Raw genomic sequence first — 22632 nt, 5'->3', positions numbered from 1 at the left:
AATTGTAATTAAATAGTTAAAATGTTTACAATGCCCTCGCCAAGCCTCCAATGGAAGAAACGAAAAACAATAAAAATAATCGAAATGGCAATTTCTTAATTGTTAATTGTGGGGTGTATTAAGAGCAACCTCACCACCTGTTAAGTGTTGTAAGTTTTCAAGAGCAGTAGGGCGGGAATGTGAGGCACGAGGCGAGTGGGCGGGCGCTGCAGTCTCGCTTGCACAGAGTGCACCACCCCTTGCGAAGTGCAATGCAAGTGCAGTCCGCGCTGTCGAGCCGTCGCTACAGCTCGCACGTCGCGCCGATCCGAGTCCCAGTTCGGGTTACGCGACCTGTAACAATTTACCAGGACACCAGAGCCGAGGAGGAGGTGAGCTGTTCTTACATTTCTATCGTTCGCCGTCCCTCTTTAAGCTTGCCCTATTCTCCTATCCCTTTCGGTCCCTGATGTATTAAACGGGGATTTCCCTTTCATCGTTGGAATGTGGGGAAGCGGGTTTCGGTGTCCCAACTCTCTCTTTCAATTTGTAACAACTTGGAGATGATTGAAAGCCTGGCAACGTTAGAAAACGCTACAACTTGTACATTACCGGCGTCTACTTTGATCGTGTGCCGCCGGTACTCTTTATTACATTTTATACAGTTCTTTAAGCGCTTCAAGATGTTACTTTGACAGTTACGTAAACAGTGCTAATTAATGTCTTATTGTTAGGCGTGACGAATTAAAGTTTATTTTTTTTTTTTATTTTATTTAATAATAAATTCATATTTAAATTTATTACACATAACATTTAAACGTATACAAAAATAATATCGTTTTTATAAATAGTGCAAAAAATAATATTTAATTTTATGCATAAAATCAGTTTAAAAGTATTTGTTTTGTATTAAATTACAATAAATTCTACTTTGTTTTGTCTAAACGCATGTTGCTTTCAATCCGTAGGTATTTAAACACAAACAAACACGTGCAAAAGCTAACTAATCAGTCTAGGCTGCAGAGACATTCGTTATTTTTCAATTATACTACTAAAGTTTTGTAAACGTCATTCACGGACAAATCGTCGGATATCTCCCCCGAGTCAATGCCAAATAGTACCAGGGGAGCAGAAGCGATGAGAAGGCTTCGTTACAACGCGTTCGCTGGCTACGCCGTCGGCACCCCACGCAGCCCGTACCCTCCCGCACTCACCCTCCTAATGGAACCTCAATCAAAGCCCTCACAAAAATCAGTTTCTCTGTTAACCAATAATTTTAAATTAAATGTCATCGCGAAAACAGTAAACGCTTAATTCGGGCGACGCGTAATATTATTACTTTGCCATTTAATTCATTATATTCCTGATACGATTGTTCTGATCGTGCTGGTGATAATGACAGGGCTTTTAATGAAATTGATATCTATTCATGTCTGGGTGGACAGCTGGGGGTTGTTTCGTTTTTTTCTATCTCAATTAGGTGTACATGTGTAATATGTTAGAAATGTTTTTTTTTTCGTTGATTTTGAATGTATTTAAAACGAGGAATTTAAATTTTTATATATGTTCCAATTATACATCTACCTACCGCGGATATCTGTATGTATATATTTTAAATGCTGGAAACAGTTAACTTATTTGTACATATATCAGAAAAATAATGGTATCATTAAATATGTAAAATACCTTTTGAATTTTCAAGCTATCACGTTGAAATTTATCTTAACATGACAGATAAAATCAATGTAATTTAAAACTGCTTACTAGTAAAATTTTTAAAAATTGGCTTTAACGTACTTTTAGTTTTAATCCTTCAGCGAACATAAGATCGGCGTTGTACTAGCCATAATTACAATTTTCGATGTATTTGTTTTTCTCCTTTTACTTACAATTACGTGTATTTTTATATGAATAGATTAAAGACAAAATTTAATTTTCTTTGTAAGCAACTTAAGTGTTTTTCATGTAAAGTCTCTTTATTATAATAAAATATGAGGAAAACATTACAATACAATAAACTACTAATATAACTATCATTTTAAAGACAATATCCACATATAGATAGGTAAAGTTTCAGCTAATTCTTATTTTGTAGCAATATTGTCGTATGCAATTCTTTATATTAACGTCACTTTTTTTATCAAATGATTAAAAGAAAAACAAACACTGAATGTTTAGAGAACTTTGTTAAAATATAATAATAAAAACGGCATTTAAATCGGTTAAGCCGTTTCTGAGATTAAATAGCGCATTTATTTTATAAACAGAAAAAGGAATAAGCTGACAAATAAATAAAAAAATTAAATATCTTTCTTTTGGGTTCTACTAACCTTAATAAATGCCTCCAATTTATAGACAGCGATGAGTTTCAGATTTATTATATGTAAAGATGTAAAAGAGAATACTTTAAATGACTTTTATAAAATATTATCTAATAGATAATGAATAACATAAAATAAATTATTAAAGTATTGAAAGCACTTTGATTTTTCGACCTTAATATTTCTCAGTAATTTATTCGTTTTGATGTTATTATACGACATTTATTATTATCAGTACAATATTATATATTAAAATTGATACATTTTATTTAAATATCATACAGAACGTTTAGTAAAATATAAGTATTGTAAATCACGCGCTTGAGAGAATAAGGGCCTAAAATTACATCTAAGTGACTCGTAACCTTCGTCGGACTACCGTGATTTAGCTAGTTTTACTAAGATTATTATATTTCTTCCGTACAAAAGCTGTATCAACATGCTTTAATCCCTGATAATATAATATAGCCAGTGTAAAAAAGACAAATAAGTGTAACATAATTCTTTTTTGGGCTTTTGTTAAAAGTTATAATAGCTTAACGATTTCCGCACATAGCAGGGTAGACAGTGTTAACCTGGTGTTAAAACACTCCGTTCCTTTTAAGATACTTCCATTCCTCACTTCCTGCCGAAGTTTCGACGGCTTGCTTGTTGAGTGATGGAACTCAACGACACGCGTTACCTCGTTACCAGGGTGAGGAAATGAAAATATTAAATATTTAAATTCCTAAGTAGCAATGAACCCACAGCCCGCCGTTCTTACAGTCGTACGCTTGTGCCATTGCGCCACTACTTGCCTCAACTTATAAAGTAAAAAGTCTCAAAGTTGAATTTGATCGAGGCTTATAAGGTTAAGCTTATTTGAGCTTTCATAGGTAGATAAATTATAGGAGTGTATTTGCGAATGCATTAGTCTACATAGTCTACATGAAGCTAAGTAATCTCTTTTACATAAATGTAAGGTAATGTTCGTAAATATATTTTTATATATAAAACAAATACTTACTCGTCGTCAGGTGTGGGTTTGATTACGATTCGAGGAAATAAAATGACATATTTAATATTTTTAATTCTTCGCTCCGGTGTCCAGGCGGAAGAATTCGACGGAAAGTGAGGAAAAGAAGTGTCTTAATGGGCTAGGAGCATCTTAATTAACACTAGATTTTCAGGATCCCTCTGCCTACCCGTATATAGCATATACGGGATTAAGCGTGAAACTAAAAAATAAATAATACTTAAAGATATGTTAGATTGAACATACAATTTAGTATGGTTTTTTCTTAGTTTTAATAATTTCTCTTTAATATTATGTACTGCCTATAGGATTTTAATAAATACTAATAAGTCTAGTTAAGTTGGACTCATTCATGTACTACAAATATATTGAAAATAACTTACGAATTTCAGATATAATTATAATAATTGCGACAGACGGCCTCGCAATCATTAATTATACTAACACTCAGACTATTATTTTTCTGTAATAACTTCAAAAGTCAATAAATTAAACTAATTAAGATTATAAAAAGCTCTGTTTCGTATGAAGCAAGAATGTGTCTCAGTTATTTTAAAAATATTTTTTATATCTAGGCCTATAGCGGCACAGGGGCACAAAGTGCGCCTGTAAACGCGACTGGTTGTGGGTTTAATCCCCACTCGAGTAAATTTAATATTCATTTAAATTTATATCTTCATTTCTTCGCTCTGGTCCCGAAGCAAAGCGCGACGTTAAGTTCCGCCACTCATCACGCAATGCCTCCAGTATTCAGCGGAAAGTGGACGGAGTGTCTTACCACTATATAGCCTCTGCCTACCAGCAGGATAGGTGTGCGGGATATAGAGTGAAGCTGATAAAAAATAAATTAAATGCATGTCTAAAAAATAGATCTTGTTATTGAAATATCCTCAGAGATGAAAGGTGGTCGGAAACAGCACGAATTGATTCGTGTAAATATTGAATGGCACGCGCTCGGCAGTTTTTACTCTGGGAGCTTAGATTAAATTTTGTGAAGGAAAACTAATAACTGTTATTGCCTCGCTAAAAATAGTATAGGTATTCGATTTGGATTTTTATGTCCTTAAAAGTCCTTTAAACTTATCGTAACAACGTTTGCTATTCCTTGTAAAATCATAATGACTGACTCTTATATTATAGAATGTAGCTTAAATAAAGCATATTAAATTATCAAAGGCCGGCAACGCTCCTGTAACTCCTCCGGTATTACACGCGGTCGTAGGCAGCGGTGATAACTTACCATCAGGTGATCGGTACGCTCGTTTGGTCTTTTTCTATAAAAAAAAATTATAAATACAAACATTTAACGAAAATCAAGTCAAAACTTTCGGTCTTAAGGAAAAACTGATTAAACGGCACTTAGTTAAGACCGACAGATGGTTTATATATTTGTATTTTGGTATAGAAGACTGAAAAAATAATCGTGATAATATTAATTATTATTTAGCGACGCGTGAAAAGCCAATATTAGACAAAAATATGAAATAAATAATCTGCACTATCAACTCTTTAAAATATTACCGACTTTAAGGTCTTGTAACTACTCGTATAATTAATAGCCTCATACGCCATAGAGTAGTTATTATAAAAGAAAAGTTAAATGGTAATATGGCAAATATTCCTTTCAATTCCATCAGTTTTCTTTTTTTTTTCATCAGCCAAACAAAATAAATGATTAGTTTCTTGAGTATAGGCCAATATAGATCAGTAAAAAGCGGGTGGTCCTGACATTATGTGAGACCTTGTAAAAGCTTGCTAACGTGCCAAAAGTTGTTATTGCAACTGTTGTAACTGCAGCCGCCGCCGGGATCACAGATTATTTAATCAGTTCTCCATCCCTTGAGACGATTACGGGAGCATCAGGAGATTTTAATCTACTGTCCTATAACTCTCAGAAGACCCACATAATTAGAGTCAAGTATTAAACTGGCAAAAAATTCTCAAGTTGACGAAAAATTTGCTGGGATGAGATCCACCACCCCGTTTCGTTTGTGCCCGATGCAACGACTACTGTACTTCCGGTTTTTTTTTAATTTTATATTTTCAAATATATTCATTTTATACATAAATATGCTGTAAAGAATAATTTAGATCTATAAGTGCGCAGTATTAAGCGCACAACGTATCTAATGTGTCTTATTGGACTAAGTATTGCTTTAAATATATTCTCTCTTTCTCTCTAATTAAGAAGCTCTCAATTTCTCCCGTTTTGCAATATTTTTTATTTTTTCTCTTTTTTCATTGATCAAAGGATGATGTAATATAGTCTAAAACTTTCCCCGAAACATGGATATACCAATGGAAAAGGATTTTTTAAATCATTAATTATATTGTACTAAAAGTTTTGAGATTATCGCGTTTAACAAACACACTTTCACTTTATAATACTAAATATGAAGTCGACGGGCACGGCGGACATATCACAGGTATAAAACTGCTACTTTAGGAGAGCGGAGAGAGGAGAGTGGATAAGTAGAAAATTTGCACCCATTTTTTTTATTACTTCTTTACTATTCCAAGAGCTTTCTATGTATATATCTAATTTCTATGAATTATATTTATTTTGCGAGATATTGCAATTGCCTGCATTTACATTGTACTCTAAAATGTGGTAACTAGGCTGACTACCACTTGGTCGGTTCTACATAGAATTTGTAAATTTAGTCTAATTTATCTCTATCATATATTTTCGTAGTTGCTTAATATGAAATGGATTCATATTTATATATGTACGTAATGTATATATATACTTCCGGTTTACCTACAATTCTGAAATTGATATCGAAGCCTCGGTGGGCGAGTCTATATCTGACCGGTTTTGTTTTATATTTATACTTCTACACCAAATTTACAGACGTTAAAAGAAAAATTAAGATAACTAGAGGATCAATTTAGTTACCATAGCAACGTTTATGTCACTTTATAAATACAAAAGTATTGTGGATACTGTCAAAAGCATAGTATATAATAAAATTCTACAGTGTATTCTAGGTTTGCCACTACCAAAATTCAAAATATCAGTAAAAAATTCTAACAAGTAAAGCATATTACAATGTTCAAGAATATTTAGAAGATTAACATGTATGGAATTAATGTCTATTAAATGTAATGCAGGATAGCTGCCAGCAAATGTAATAAATTGTACCATTGACTTTGAAAAGAGCAACTGTTGAGTTTCTTGCCGGCTCTTCTCAGCAGAACTGCCTTCCGAACCGGTGGTAGCTTTTTGTTTATATGTTCATTCGACCATTTAAAAGTACTTATAATAAGTTTATTTGAATAAAGAATATTTTGAATTTGAATTTAATATATTATTTATTGATTTTTTGTACTTTATAAGTATTATTATTGAAAAAGTTTATACTAGGAGAAGTGCAGATTGCTATTAGCGATAAACTATAAGTGTATCTGGTCCGTCCGCGCAATTTTAGTAAAAAGGGATCCAAACTTTTTGCATCACGTATTAATATATAGATATCGTTGAAGGCCGGTGAAGGGCGAGTTAACTGACTGCGACCCCGTTGCGGACCCCGCGTATATATAGCCAGAGGCAGTTACACGCTTTGACATCGTCCCTTTATAGACACTGGCGTTTTTGTTGTTGTTGAATTTTCTTTTTATGATATTTTTGATAATGATTTTTTGTTAGCTTCATACTGTATCCCGCACATAGCAGGATAGGCAGAGATTATATATATAGAGAGAGCTCATTAAGATAATTTAGTTCCCTTTCCCACTTTCCGTCGGATTCTAGATTCTATAAAATGTTTCATTGCCTCGGGTGGGAATCGAACCCACAGCCTGTCGTGTTTACAGAAGCACATATGTGCACCTGCACCACAACTGATTTCGACATTATAAATATAAGAAAACAGCAAAATTTAAGTATATAACTTTTTTTACTTCGTTGCCATCGAAATATACATAGTATAGGTTACAATACAATTGACTTCGATAAAGTATTTAAAAAAGTATGTAGTTGTAATATGAACTCACATACGCACAGAGATATAAGAGTTATTTATTAATTGAAGATCAAGCAAATATAATTTTCATTAATGATGGCTATACATTGCAATTTTTACTTACTAAAGATCTTATTATTATTTCTCAGATATTTATAATATACGAGATTTATTAGAAGTACTAGTATTTTATTTATATATTGCTGATCCATCAGTATTAGTTAAACATAATTAGCATTTTTTTTTAAATATAGCTTTCAATATTTTCACGTGTTATATTATTTTAACTATTTATGCTATTTCAAAAGATACAAATTTTTAACCTAGGATTAATACAAATAGGTATGAATCCTGAGTAGGTATAGCTTTTGGTAAGATTTGGGGTTTATCGAATCGAATGTAATGGTCGGGTTAACTCTTAGCATGTTTACACAACAGTGACTGCAAAATTCGCCAATTCTAAATATCTGAGTGATATTCTTTTAGCTCTAAAATCTGTAAGTTATTCTCTGAATTCTGTCAGTGTTAGTTACTACAGTCATTTAAGACATTTTAAAGGTACAGCAGAAGCTCGATTAACCGGACTAATTGTTGTCGTTAGTCATTCGGATAATCGAAAATCTGGATAATCGAATGTATAAAAAAAGTTGGTTTTGTGCATATGCAGCACAAAATTGTTAAATGTCTATTAAAAGCAATAAATACATATCAACAAAATCAACGTTTTTTTTCCAACATACGGTTTATACACATAAATAACGTACGCATTTACGTACATATAAATTTTCTTAGATTTCATTGTAGGAGGTTGTATAAAATAATAATCGCGATTGATAGTCCGGATAATCGCGAATCCGTATAACTGAGGGCCGGATAATCGAATTTCTACGGTATATTATAAAATAGTAATGTTATAATATCAAATCTGCCATTGCTTTGTTAAATTGAATCAACAATAATCACACTATTTAAGAAACACCAGCTACGTCTAATATTACCAAAACGACTACATCTTAGTTTCCTCTCTAGATAAAATGTTATCGTATGATATGAATTATTTTACAGACTATTACAATGAATAATACAGCTTTCATTTTCCACTATATTATATTCGTAAAAATAGCAAAATCTGGAAGTTGACTTTCCCACCGAACCATATCCTAGTAAGAAACCCTGAGACATGTAATTTCCGTACACCTGCATGTGAAGCTGCATAAGATGGGTATAAGAATCTTAGTAATTTTACAGACCCAAAACAGCTTACTAGCGCATTGTATACTTAATTAAAAGTTAATAGATAGATATATAAATAATATTTATTTAATCAATATTTAGGTTAATAAATAAACTCCAGAGAAGCCGCAAGGAAAATAACTTTTACTCATTTTTGGCCCGGGGACTGACAAAATGGGCGCCCTATTAGCGCAACTCTTTTATACGTGACACTTTTTTCCTTCAGTTTACTTGTTAAAATTTTAAAAGTACTATTGGTGCTAGTTCAATTTTAAAATGTATTTTAAAATCAATTCATTTGAAACTTTGAAAAATATTAAATTTAATTAGTGGTTGTGTTAGCAAAAACATGATGATGTGATTGGGATGTCATGTAACGATATATATATACATACCCGTGCAATTATAAAGTTATTGCGGAAAATTCTCTACGCAAAATGTTGAAGTGATTTAAAAAGGAAAATTGGTCGATCAATTTTTAAATGCTTTGGAAAACTAACGCTCCATATGTTTCAGTATTCCGTTTGATAGATTTTGAACTTTTTAAAAATGTTTTTAATATTTTTACCTGCGATAAATTATTTAAAGAGTTATAAATTTAAATATACTTATATATATATTCTCGTGAATGTTTATTAATCTACTTATTAAATGTTATAGTATATAAGTATATTATAGCTTAGTTAGTACTTATATGATTTTATATTTATCTATAGTTTAAGACATACACATTCTGAACAGAATACTAGCGAGGGTATCACGGTGAGAATGAAGAATAACAAGGTTAGCTGATTTTACGCTCACGGGCACGTCGAACGAATGAGTCATGAAAGAAAGGCAAAAAAAATTTATTATGGAAAAGTGAGTGGTAAGAGCGGTAGAGGGAGATCTCGGTTGACTTCGAAAACATGAGAACCTCCCTGTGGGCATGTATGAAGAGGTTGATGACAGTGGACGAAGCGAAAGAGGAATGTAGAGATTGTAGCGTTTGACTCTCCGTTTTCTCTGACTACCCCACTAAGGATAAAGCGTGAAGCTAAGTTAAGCTATAATTTATGTACCTAGTTTATATTTTACAATTTTATATCGGTATAACAACATATACTTGATATTTTTCATAGCAAATAGCAAAGTCTCTGGGAATCAATTTTAATTTTTTGCCTGTGGCCATTTATATTTATTTCTTACATGTCTCATTTTTTAATCATTACTGAATTACAGCATATCATTAAATATCTTTTCCAATATCCATAATTTAAAATACAGGTTTCATTTCTTCTCTTTCATCCACCCATCGCAAAATAATAATTAAATCTCAGTTAAATAAGGAGTTTACAGTAAATAAATTTTACAAATAAGAGGTAATTTAAAATTTTAAATTTACATTGTACATAGTATTGAATTAAAGATTTTATATTAAAAACAATACCTTTAACCAACGATAATGTTAAACGTTAATTAATATATGATAATTAATAGTCGTTATTGTAAATTTAAACGACATGTACATTGTACATATCGAGATCTTATATGTATAAAAAACCGGACAAGCTCGTGTTGGGCTCGCCAACCGAGGGTTCCGTACAAAAATTGGAGATCACGTCCCTTTCATCTGATGCCTCACTTGACTTGGCTTGCGACACTTGAAGAAGTGTTCTGGGGGGTTCAATGATGCCGTCGCAGCCGTGGTCCGGTCGGATTTGGAATTCATGATGCCGGGGCGGACTGATGCCCTTGTGCTTTCTTTCTACAACTAATGGGAATAGTGGATAGTTGTAATGGAGAGGAAGATAGAAGGCGCTTTTGATTTTTTTGGAAGACCTCTGATTAATATCAACACAAGGTTGTTGGAATTTCAGTCACTATAAAACCTTCTGATGACAAAGATCTTATTAGAAAGATGTTCCTTCTGATGACGTAATATAAAAAATCGAGTGATAGAGTTGGAAATACTGGATGGATTTAAATGAAATCTTTTATTTGTAATATGTGCTTTTCGTAATGTTGAATTTGATTTCCACCAGATGCCATAGTTATAATTAAGGTGTTTATTTACTTGTACATACTTTTTTTAACGTGTAAAGATTATCTCTACCCGTTAAAGCAAAGCATGGCGTTGAGTTTCTCGACAATGATCAGTAAATGAAAGTAGTATCTTATAAGTACGAAGTTGTGGGCGTCCACTTGCATGCTATAATTAACATATTTAAAATTTCTTGTTTTAAATTTCATATTGGAAAATAAGAAATATTTTTTTATTATATAACGTATTCTTTCGTTTCGTATTTCTAATATCGAACTCACTAATAAATATGGGTATGTATATAATTTACACAAGGCAATGAAATTTCTATTTCCTACCATGTGGTACTCTTTGTCTTTTCAGATTAAAAACTAGAATAAATGTTGACCTGGCTATTAAGTGGTAATCATGCCATATGCCAATTCACATCGAAATTCATGCAGTAATTGCGGCATTGTAATAGATAAAGTTTTCATAAAGCTTTATTTCCCTATACAACAGCAACTCCATAGTTTTTTGTTAAAATGTAACAAATACATGGGTGAGGCTAAATTTCTTATTTTCGAGAGTCTAGCATAGATTGCTGAAATTAGCTGAAGTTTATGGTTTAAACACTTACATAATGAACTGGATTCATATTATCCCTTTATTGTTTTGTATGAAGATTTCAAATAATTTACAGGCAATTATAAAAATATTTAAAGAAAAACAAATACTTTTTAAAAAAAGAAAAAATAAGAAGAAACAATTATTTTTTATACCTTGTGTCCTGTATGTGACAAGATAGGCAGAGGGAACCTAGTGCTAAGACACTCTGCTCCCCACTTTCCGCTGAATTTTGAAGGCATCGCATGTAGAGTGGGGGAACTCAACGCCGCACTTTGTTTGGACACCAGAGCGAACAAATGAAAATATTAAATTTTATTCGATTGGTAGTTAAATACACAATCTGTAACTGCGTTACGACTGGCCACAAATTTACATTAAAACATTGAAAATATACTTATTTCGTTCATTATGCTTTATGTAAACAAGTTAAAGATTTCTACTTTGACAATCTCTATTGAAATTTCCGGATCGCTTGATCGCACTTACTATGACAAGGCACCAACTATCGGTTCTGTAGCATCCATTCTCTTTAAACTTCATTTATTGAGACAGAACAAAACAACTGGTAGCGTTTAATACTTCACAATATCCATGGGCTTCCTTTTCAAGTGCGACTACTGTGAACTTACAGAAAAACGCAATTAAATTCAAGTACATTTATCAAAAAGGATGTAATTGAAAAATTATTTAACTGTTTTTATCATTACAAAAAATAAGACAAGAATGGATAATTAAAAAGCTTATTTTTAGCTTCAAGCAGGATAGGGGTAGCCCTACCCTACCTAGTGTTAATCACGTTTAAGAATTAACACTCCGTTCCCATTAAGACACTTCCTTATTTTCCGTCGAATTCTAGAGGCATTGCGTTGTGAGTTGCAGAACTCAAGCTAGCTTTGCCTTATTACCAAAGCAAGGGAATGAAAGTATTAAACTGATTTCATAGAGTGGTAATCGAACCCACAACCTATAGCATTTAGCACGCTTGTGCCCCACTAGTATCAAATTAAAAAAAAAAAAAACAAAAATAATAGCTCTATAACACTGAACACTGAACTATACTGAATTCCTAGTTATTAACTGGTAAACATAAAAGCCGTTGTGTCCATACAAACTCCGCACCAAATATTGTGCGGCTCTTAGTAAGTTGCCCGACAATGGAGAGGAAATACTCTTAGGGAGGAACGTAGTCGGTGTGTAATCGGCTTTATTTGCCTCTCACCTCTCACCTCTCGTTCCGTGAAGGTGCCGCGATCCCACTGTCGCCGATTCCCACAACAACTTTATCTGCTTATATAGAAAATGTTTTATTTAATTTTCATTGTACTAATTTCAAAGTTTGTACGAGTTATATTTTATGTCATTGTTTCGTCTCGTATTTATTTACAGTTAACAATGCCATTTGTTCTAAATATACAAATTTTTATATAAAAAGAACACGTAAAGGACCCTAACACTTTAGAATTATAGAAAAGTAGTAGCTATACGCAAACGCGGCTTCGCCCGCTCATTGTATTATATACAAATTATTAAATTTGTACATAATTTGTAGCCTATGTGTTATTCTGATATACAAGCACAATTGCTTGTAAAGTTTCATCCAAATCTGTTCAACATTTTTTGTGTGAAAGTGGAACAAACATACATCTAACTACTAACTATCACACTTATAACATTAGTAGCAAGTATTATTTTTTTAATTCAAATTTTATTAATTACAATAATAAAATAATAGGTTTTTATAGTTAAATTCAATTAAATACAACCAAATTTGGCGTTTAAACAGTATAATCAGAAACCGCATTCATAGCAAATTGGGAAAGTTAAAAGCTTAAATAGCGTAAATTATCAACATAATTCAACATCGGGCTCCCCGGACAGCGTGGAAGCGTGTGAGAGGATGGCCGTGAACTTAACGCTACATATATACATCTAGTATAGAAATCCATAGTTACATGGACTGGGGAAAGCTGAAACCGTTTACAGGCCGATGTGGCACGTGTACGGTCGCGCTCGTAGCGGTTGCGAGTCAAGCTTTGAGGCTTTACGTAATTTGTTGGTGAATTGGATTGAGGTTCTCGTGTTTTAATCTCAGTTGGTAGCTTATAAAATGGATCCCACAATTGGATATTAGAAAACAATTGGCTTTAATTGATGTAAAATGTTCATAATTTAATATCTTTTTTCACAAGCGACGTCTATGGAAGTATTATTGATTGTATGACTCATATATATGACTTATATATATGACATATATATATTATAGGATAGTTTTTAAAAAACATTACTTATTTAATATGTAGAATAAAATATTATTTATTTATACTCTTCAAATAAACTAAGGCAAATTAATTTATAATGTTATAGCGAGGACGAAAGCTCTTCATTACAGCAATAAAATCGTTGGAGTGTTCGTTATGCACATTATGCGGTTCCGTTAATGTAAACGAGTTGACACATCTCTCCTCTATATTTCACATTTTTCCCAGATTTCTCTAGAAATGGCATTTGTAATTAAAATTTATGGATACATTTTTATTTGCGTGTTATTTAGTTGAGGACATTTTTAAAAATCTCAAGTTCGTATTCACAAACCACAAGCATCGTTAATTTTTTGCCTTAAAATTAAATTATATATGTTGTTGTCACCTCAGTTAAAATATAAGGACATTGATCTCGCTGCATTAATTTACATGATGCTTATAGGTTTGAATCCCATAAAAAGTACTAGTTGTAGTCCGCAACTTTGTCTGCATGGGTAAATAAATAAATAAAGTTTTCCAGTTCCATAACCAGTTTTCTACCATTGTGCGCTGTCTGTCTGTTACTCAGTTAACAACGAAGATGTTTTACACAATAATTATACGCATTCATTTTGCATTTTATATAGTAATATTTAAGCTTAATGTAAAATTTCAATTATGTTCATAAAAAGAAAAAATAATTAAGTAGCGAAGGTAATTATGTATAATTTTTGAATTCTTTTGATAATTTAATTATACTATTATATTATACACAGTTTATCGATAAAACTAGTTTGGTACACACTAAACTAAATTACCTATAGCAAAATACATATATTGATGCCACTTGCCTCAATACCAACGTTGTTTGTAGAATTATAAAGTTACACGGAACGTATAGATAAAGTTAGTAACTCGTCAAGCGTACATTGCTTAAAATATACATTTACCTAGCCTAATATATATTGTTTCAAGTTAAAGCATACGTATCCTTTTTAAACTACTTTTCAAGCTTCTTTATATAAGTCAGATAGGAAGAAAAGCGCTTACGTTCTGTCAATATTGCAAGAACACTAACTTTAGCCGTTGGAGAGGATGAACTGGACTAATGTTTTTTGTAAATTACAAAATTAATTAAATGAAGGTTTTCGAATATATATTCACACAAAGTTTATTATACATTTCATCTGGTTTTCAGATCTTTGTATCTTTTTGTTATATAAATATATATATACTAGCGGCCCGCTCGCGGCTTCGCCTGCGTGAACTACTTTATTATTAATTTCTGTCTCCATGAGTACCTACGTCCTATAAGTGACGACCATGCAAAATTTGAGACTCCTAGCATTTGTAGTAACGAAGTTTCATACAAACTTTCAACCCCAAAAACTATCCCTTGAAGTCGAATATTACAAATTCCCGTCTTAGCGAGCACCTACGTCCTATAAGTAGCTCCTATGCAAAATTTGAGATTCCTAACACATGTAGTTTCTGAGATTTCGTGATGAGTGAGTGACCTTTCGATTTTATATATGGACCGTTTATTTTGACCGTTTATTTTGGTGTAAGTCCATATTTGAGAAAAATGAGCTATCACGTAATTCATGCTTAATTTAATGTCATTTTTTTATATATAACTAGTCCGTGTTTAATTTCTCAAAAAAACCCATGTTTTGAACAACTTAAAATCGGTCGGTAAATGAAATTGCATAATCATCGACATACTAACCTTTAATTTTCTCGAAACAAAAGAAAATGGACTTACACCACTCTCAAAATAAACGGTCCATATATAGATTTATATAGTCCTAGCCTTAAAGGCCAGTCGTGGTACACAAGAATCCGACTGTTGTCGGAACAGGTTGTGTTCGATTTTCACTTGATTAAATGAAATATTTATTATTTTCATTTCTTCGCTCTAATAACAAGGCTAAACGCAGCGTTGAGTTCCGCGATTCAATACACAATACCACCTGAACCCCGCAGTAATGGGAGAATGGAAATGTCATAACACTAGTTTCCCAGGTTCTCTCTGCCCTGCTATATGCGGGATACAGCGTGAAGCTATAAAAATTACATAATAAATAGCATTAGAAAAAAACACAGAAATATTTTCCACAGTTACATTAGATACTTACAGCGACTGGGGACAATACAACATCATAGACTCGCAATATGAAGAGAATCATTTTTTAAATAGACGGAGCAGTCAGTTGTGTTCAGGAGGGGACTTATTATTCGCTAGTTATCTGCTCCCACCCCGTTCAGACGTCACTGTGTTATTTTAATAGATCGATTTATTATCTACTATAATTTTTATATTTATTTGTATTTTTTTTATAAAATAATATCAATTTAAATAAAATATAGACTTATGAAGTAATTTCTTTCAGTATATGGGAAAATATCGTTTTAAATTACATATCTATAAAATAATATTTAATTCCTAATAATCGTTATAATTATATTTTATAATATTTTACATGGAAATAAAGTAACAACAAAAGTTTGAGAAAAAATATTTTGAATTACTCAAGGCCCTACCACTCCATGACTCACGTCAATGTTATTGGTACTGTAATGTGTAAAAGCGCGCACGGTACAACATTGATTTTATCTCCACCACGAATAATACCGGAATCATTTCAGAACAATTCTTTTTATCATGGTACTTAATGATCATTAAAACTTTTTCAATGAATGAATGTAAGTTGTAAAACAATGGGGTGCAATTGTAGCCCTACTTTCGAGCTAATAACGATTCTCTCGATATCCAATAAATTAAATTCCAACCCTACAGACCGTCGCGCCACGAGACAGCTACCACCTACATTTACAATTCACTTTTACATATAATTACATATGCAAATATGATAGACATGTACCTACTGCTTGATCTCGTCTAGAAATATATAAGTTATTTTTTTTAAATTTAGCTTAATACAACAAGCTATTTAAGCATTACAGATTATAAATATCAGCATAATTGTGTCCATAGAATATTTAGAGGATAAATATGTATGGAATTAATGTCTATTGAATGTAATGCAGGATAGTTGCCAGCTAATGTAATAAATTGTACCATTGACTTTGAAAAGAGCAACTGTTGAGTTTCTTGCCGGCTCTTCTCAGCAGAGCTTCCTTCCGAACCGGTGGTAGCTTTTTGTTTATATGTTCATTCGACGATTCCAAAGTGCTTATAATAATAGTGTATTTGAATAAAAAATATTTTGAAATTGAAAAAAAATATAATAATATTACTCATGCAATCGTACAATTTTACCCTCCTGGTAATTTAAAAATTTGCAAACAATTTACAATAACGTGAAAAACAAATCTTATATACTTACAATAAGTTCTGTTCAAAAATATAATAAAATATATAAGACATAAATGAATGTGACTTAAATTATGAGAGAAATAAACATGAAGTCGGTCATGTTTTAATAGACTTTATAATAGCAACGCTGACTGCGAATAAATTAATAGTACCCACTTACATACATGTCAGACGATAACGTGTCATATACATATTTGTTTTCGTTTAGCTTTCTACCTTTTATATTACAGCAACTTTTGAAGATCTTTATAAAATATAGGGTAGAAGAGGATCTAGTGTTAAAACACTCCGCTCCTCGCACACCGCCCAATTTTCGAGTCCCCTCCCTTGAATGGGAGTCGACCCCACAACTGTCGCCTTGAAAGACATTATGTGCATTGACTGGAAATTGGGTAATTTTTATTAAAGAAACTTTAGAATTTATCGTTATTCATAAAATCCCTGAGAAAATTTACTTAAAATCTAAAAAGATTTCAGAAGTAAAAAATACATTTACTTCATTATTATTAACATTTAAAACGTGAAAATACACAAAATTATAACCATTTCATATTTAGTCAATAATTACAACAGTGCAATCGTAATCACAAGAAAGAATTTATTTAAATGAATAATCCCACTCTTCACAGGTTATACGATATATCCTCCTGCTTTTGGCATATTTAATTAGCAGAATTTTCATTTAATATATCTACAACAACGGAGTAAACGAATCCATTAGAGTTTATCCAAGTAAATAAGACCTTTCAATACGAATATTAAATTGGTTGTAGAGTAAAAAAATCTTGCTGTGCCCGCACTTAGCAAGGTACGCAACGGGAACCTAGTGTTAAGACACTCCATTGGTTTCGAGGTATTGTGTATTGAGTGGCAGAACTCAACGCCGAGTTATTGCCTTGGTGCCAGAACGAAGAAATGAAAATATTAATTAATAATAATTTATTTCCCCGAATGGGAATCGAACCGGTTGTAAAGTAGGTACATCGATATAAATATTACATATTATATTGAAGGTGTTATAAGATAATTGTTATATGTTAACAAGATAGTTAACAAGTTATCACTAAGTTAACTAAAGTAGCGAATAGCGGCGTTCCTAAGTAAAGGATAAACTGTGACCATCGATTGTCGGAATTTTCACGCATACTTCCCACCGAATAATGAAACTTTGTTGTTACGCAGCGTCTTTGACCACTAGATTATAACTCATTTTAAGTTAGAAACTGCGCTTAACTATTACTATATTATGAGAAAAAGATATTATTAGATAAAAATATTATCTATTCTATTATATGTCAAGACCAGTCGTGGCGTAGAAACACAGTGTGTCTGTAAACACGACAGGTAGTGGGTTCGATTTCTATTCGAGGACATGAAATATTTAATATTTTGGAGTTCAGTTTAAAGGCTTTTACCTCTGGATCCTTAGTGACCACTGGCCTCAGCCCAAGGATGTATTCTGCTCGTCTGCATATACTGCTGTACGCAATATTGGAAGCATCAAACAGAAATATTTATTTTCGCTATTATCTAAGCCATAAGTCAAGTGTAGGGAAATATATTCCAAGTAAATATGTTTGCAAAAAAATAAATTACGTCTAGCTTCCTCTCGACTTGTAAATCATTGAATTTTTACGATATTTATAGTTCAGTTCATGTTATGGTTCAGGTTCGTTCATTTTGAATATGTAAAAAAATATTAATAACTTCGTAACAAACGTATATTTCATCTGTATGTTATTATATGTAAGTTTTATAAAGTAAAATGTTTATATGCGATTTATTCGAGGCTATCGTAAAGCAGTTAAGCAGCAGTACAAGCTGGAAGTATACTTACTAGCAAATATAATAAAGCCTACTTAAAAAGATATGAATTGAAATTTAGAGCTTGAATTTTATTACGAGTGAACACAGAACTCGGCACCCATATAGATCTGCCATTGTTTTGTCGGTGAAGTAGAGAACGACGTATTACTTAACTATATTTATTAATATGAAACATAGATCTTATTTTATATTTATTTTATAGAAGGTACTTACATTACATATTGCATATCGCATGTGCGACATGCGTAGGGTGGGCAGAGGGAGTCCAGTGTTAAGACACTCCGCGCCCCACTTTCCGCAGAATTCTGGAGGCCTTGCGTGTTAAGTTGCGGAACTCAATGGCGCGCTTTGTCTCTATACATTAAATATTTAATATTTTTCTCAAGTGGGAATCGAATCCCAACCCGCCACGTCTGCAGTCATACGCTTGTGCCCCTGGACCACGAATGGCCTTAAAATAATTTACTGAAATAACTTAAGTATTTCAATTTATATATAATAAAATGAAAATCAATATTAACCGTGACCTCGCTAACGAAAATTCATTACTTACGATCAAAAGCGGATCACCCACATATTACCTTGTAAATTATATTTCGCCTTACATTGCAGAACCTAATATTATATGCATACACGTGTCGGGTGCCATCCAATCTTTATATATAAGATACTCTCTAACGAATTCATTATTTACTTATGCTTTTAAAATATAATACATAAATATAATTTGTATTGGTAACTTAACATAGCAGCTAGAAGAAACTCTTACAAGTTTACTATTGAAATTTTTAATGCTAACATTTTTGACCAAATCGGGAAAACATTAATATAGTAAATGTTCGATTGTAACTATTCGATAACTGTTCGATTTCCATTGAATAAATTATTTCTGCATATTTGAAAGAAAAGCGGAGAACGGAGTGTTTTGATACTAGGATTACCCAGCCTATCTACTATCGAACAGAATTTCAAATAACCATCGCGTGTAATATGACACATCAAACTAACAGTGTTGCTTAGGGTCTATAATCTTTTGTCACTTTTTAGGGTTTCCCATCTCAAAAACGAAACCCTTATAGGATCTTTTTCTCGAGATTTCGTGCGAAGAAAATTAATATAAAATATACAGGGCTACGGTCCCTTGGAGCACAGCCAAAATCAAGCTTCTAAATTAACGCAATCAAAACGTACTATCGCTTACGAGCATTTATTTATCGTTTTGCGGCATTTGTATGACATTTGCCGCTCGATTAAAACCCATAGGATATTTTCCAGTGCATACGCCTGCAAATCTAAGTTTGTCAATTTTCATCGCCGTGTAAAAAAATCCGAAAAATAGATATTTATATTATAGGTAAAAACTATTATAAACTTATATTTATATATTTGCAGTTCATTTCATATAAAATGAGTGCCTACTTAAATAGTTAAATTTGCCAACTCTTATAAGTTATACTTCCGATTGACCTACAATCTTTAAGTTGGTAGGAAACCCTCTGTGGGCGAGTCCTTCTCGCACTTGGCCGGCTTTTTACATAATTAGATCGATCAAAATATTATAATATAGATTTTCTTTTATTTTGTGACTCTTATTTATTTTAATTAATTTATTAAATTTTTTTATCTTTTTTATTAATATTAATTTAAACCAAATAAAATTAAAATTACTTAGTGTATTCACTATTTCTAGATATTAAAAATATTTTTTTAATAATGTATATCACCTTTACCGATATCAATTATTTTTTATGGAACATCTGTTTAAAATACAAAGTTTGCACAAGCTGCACCCTACGCCTCCATTACACGTGTATAGACACGTGTAAAAAGGCGAACATAATAAAAAATAAATATCATAAACGGCGATAACCTTGAAGTAAGCAAAATGTAGTGAAAATTGTTGAAGATATATTTTCTCAATTTATTGTCATTAACATACATTCAGCCATGTTTTTATCCTTCGCTTTATTCGGGAGTCAGGGAGAAGTTAGTGTTAATACACACCGTTTTTCTCTTTCTATTCGTATTCGAGTTGTGCGTTGAATAGCGGAACTAAATGCCGCACATCGCGTTAACAGAATGAAAAAAATATAAAAATAAATCAGTTTCACGCTGTATTCCGCATACATCGGGGTAGGGGGAACCTAGTGTTAAGACACTCCGTTCCTGACTTACCGCTGAATTTTCTGAGCCCTGACGGCTTCAGCAAAAAAAAGAAAAATTGTAACTATATTCAAATCAGTTACATAATTTTATACATTATAACACCCTCATGCAAAGTCGACTTCATGAAAAGAGCTCTTAATCGCTATGACCTCTATCCAATAAGACCCTTTAGGTTACAAGTTTGTGAAGTGCAATGGAGATGATAGAAGGGGAAAATTAGGATTTCTTTTTATCCCCGAGTCTCTTTGTAAGCTCTTTGTAATTTTTCGAGCGATCGTAGCAGGCCAGCACTGTCACCTACATTATTGGTATATTAAACCGGTTTCTTCAATTCCGTCTCCTTTGTGACGCATAATCACTATTATTCTATGTTGAAGTTAAGTATTAGTTCAAAAGGATGTTTCTATTTATTTTGTAAACGTTTCTATATCTTCTTATATAGCTATAATAGAAGTTTGTTATTATACTATAAAAACTAGTGGACCCGTACGCGGCTGCGCCCGCTTGAATTATACGAATATTTATTAAATATATTTATGAAATTATTTTCAGTTTTCAATAGAGAGATGCGTTAAGCAAGCTCATTTTGGGTGACGTGTTCTAATAACAAACTTTGCAAATCGTTGCCTAGCAACGACAGTTGTTATTAATATGGCGGAATAAATTGCATGTCAAATTAATAAGTATTTTAATATATTGGTATATATCGAAAATATTACAAATAGAGAAAAAAAGTATCCTATGTTCATCCCGAGACCCTCAAGTATCTCTGTATAAGTATTTTATCACAATTAAATTAGCGGTTTGGCCCTGATTGCGTAAAAGACAGACAGACAGACAGACAGACAGACAGACAGAGTTACTTTCGAATTTATAATATAGGTATGGATTGTTATAAAAATTTATATTTACTCGTACGAATACGTTTTACTCGCTTCTTTACTTTCATTAATTTTAGTTTTAAACTCATGTTTTATTAAAACTACTCTGTTATTATTTATCACAAATAAAATAATTGTATACGATAAAAACGATACAGCTATTTTCTACCATACTTATAATAAAAAAATGTCATCTTACTATTGGTACATAATTAAAGCTATCTAAAGGTTGGTGTTATCAACGTAATGAGGTTATAAATAATAATTAAAGCTGACTTTACCTTTCAATTAAATAAATTAAAACCACAAAGTTTTCAATGACTTCTGAAACATTCATTTCATATAATTTTCAATAACAGGAAACAGGTTAAAAAATCCACATAATTCTCTGTTCGGTCCCTAGTTGGTCCCTAGTTCTTCTCTCCTACTAGAAAAAATAGGTTTGTACGATGTAAACATTGTATTGTCACTGGATCCTATATTTTTTGCCAATTTTAAATAAATTGAAAGTAAAAAAAAGTTTAAAAATGCTCGCTGTTACACCTCACTCAGTTTCTTCGTGAGTTCGAAGTACTTATAACTTTAATATCTTTCGAGATATTTAATTCTAATAAAACTGTAAGTTCTACTAGTATTTCCCGATTTATGCCTCTAGAATAAAAGAAAAATGTAAGGTCTAAATATAATATAAGCAATTAATAAATAAATAATATACTTTGTAGACAACAATACTTTAAGTAGGTATATAATTTTTAATGTACAAGACATTTATTGCTAACATAATATAGACTGATTTGCTCTACCTAGATATTAGAGTTATAGTAGTGCAGTTCTGTATTCTCTCGCCAATTCTTTTATTTTTTAATCAATTAAGGCGTTTTTGCATAATAGAACACATAGTAATGTTATCAATTGAGAAACATACAAGTATTCAAAAATTATAATTAATAAGAGCATTAAAATTAATTGATAATTATACGGTTATAAATATACAAACAGCTATATATTCAAAAAGAAAAATTATTTGAAAACG

The 22632-nt window shown here is 32.0% G+C and overlaps 1 protein-coding gene across 6 annotated transcripts in view; it reads left to right on the top strand.

Annotated features, from left to right (window-relative positions):
* The first annotated feature begins 273 nt into the window (after positions 1-273).
* Positions 274-22632, top strand: part of fru (sex determination protein fruitless) — a 75775-nt gene continuing 53416 nt past the window's right edge. For 2 of the 6 annotated variants that reach the window (XM_085207438.1, XM_085207437.1), the window contains exon 1: positions 276-371. The gene's annotated coding sequence lies outside the window, so the exon portion shown is untranslated. Of the gene's footprint in view, positions 372-22632 lie in introns of all 6 variants that reach the window. The other 4 variants (XM_085207445.1, XM_085207444.1, XM_085207446.1 and 1 more) reach the window with 3 other exon arrangements.

The sequence above is a fragment of the Heliconius melpomene genome, chromosome 3 (genome assembly GCF_056956725.1).
Source record: "Heliconius melpomene rosina isolate 202511_hmr_F chromosome 3, ASM5695672v1, whole genome shotgun sequence".
NCBI classification, from domain to species: Eukaryota; Metazoa; Arthropoda; class Insecta; order Lepidoptera; family Nymphalidae; genus Heliconius; species Heliconius melpomene.
Note: the sequence above shows the minus strand (reverse complement) of the source record. Positions and strands in the feature narration are given on the sequence as shown.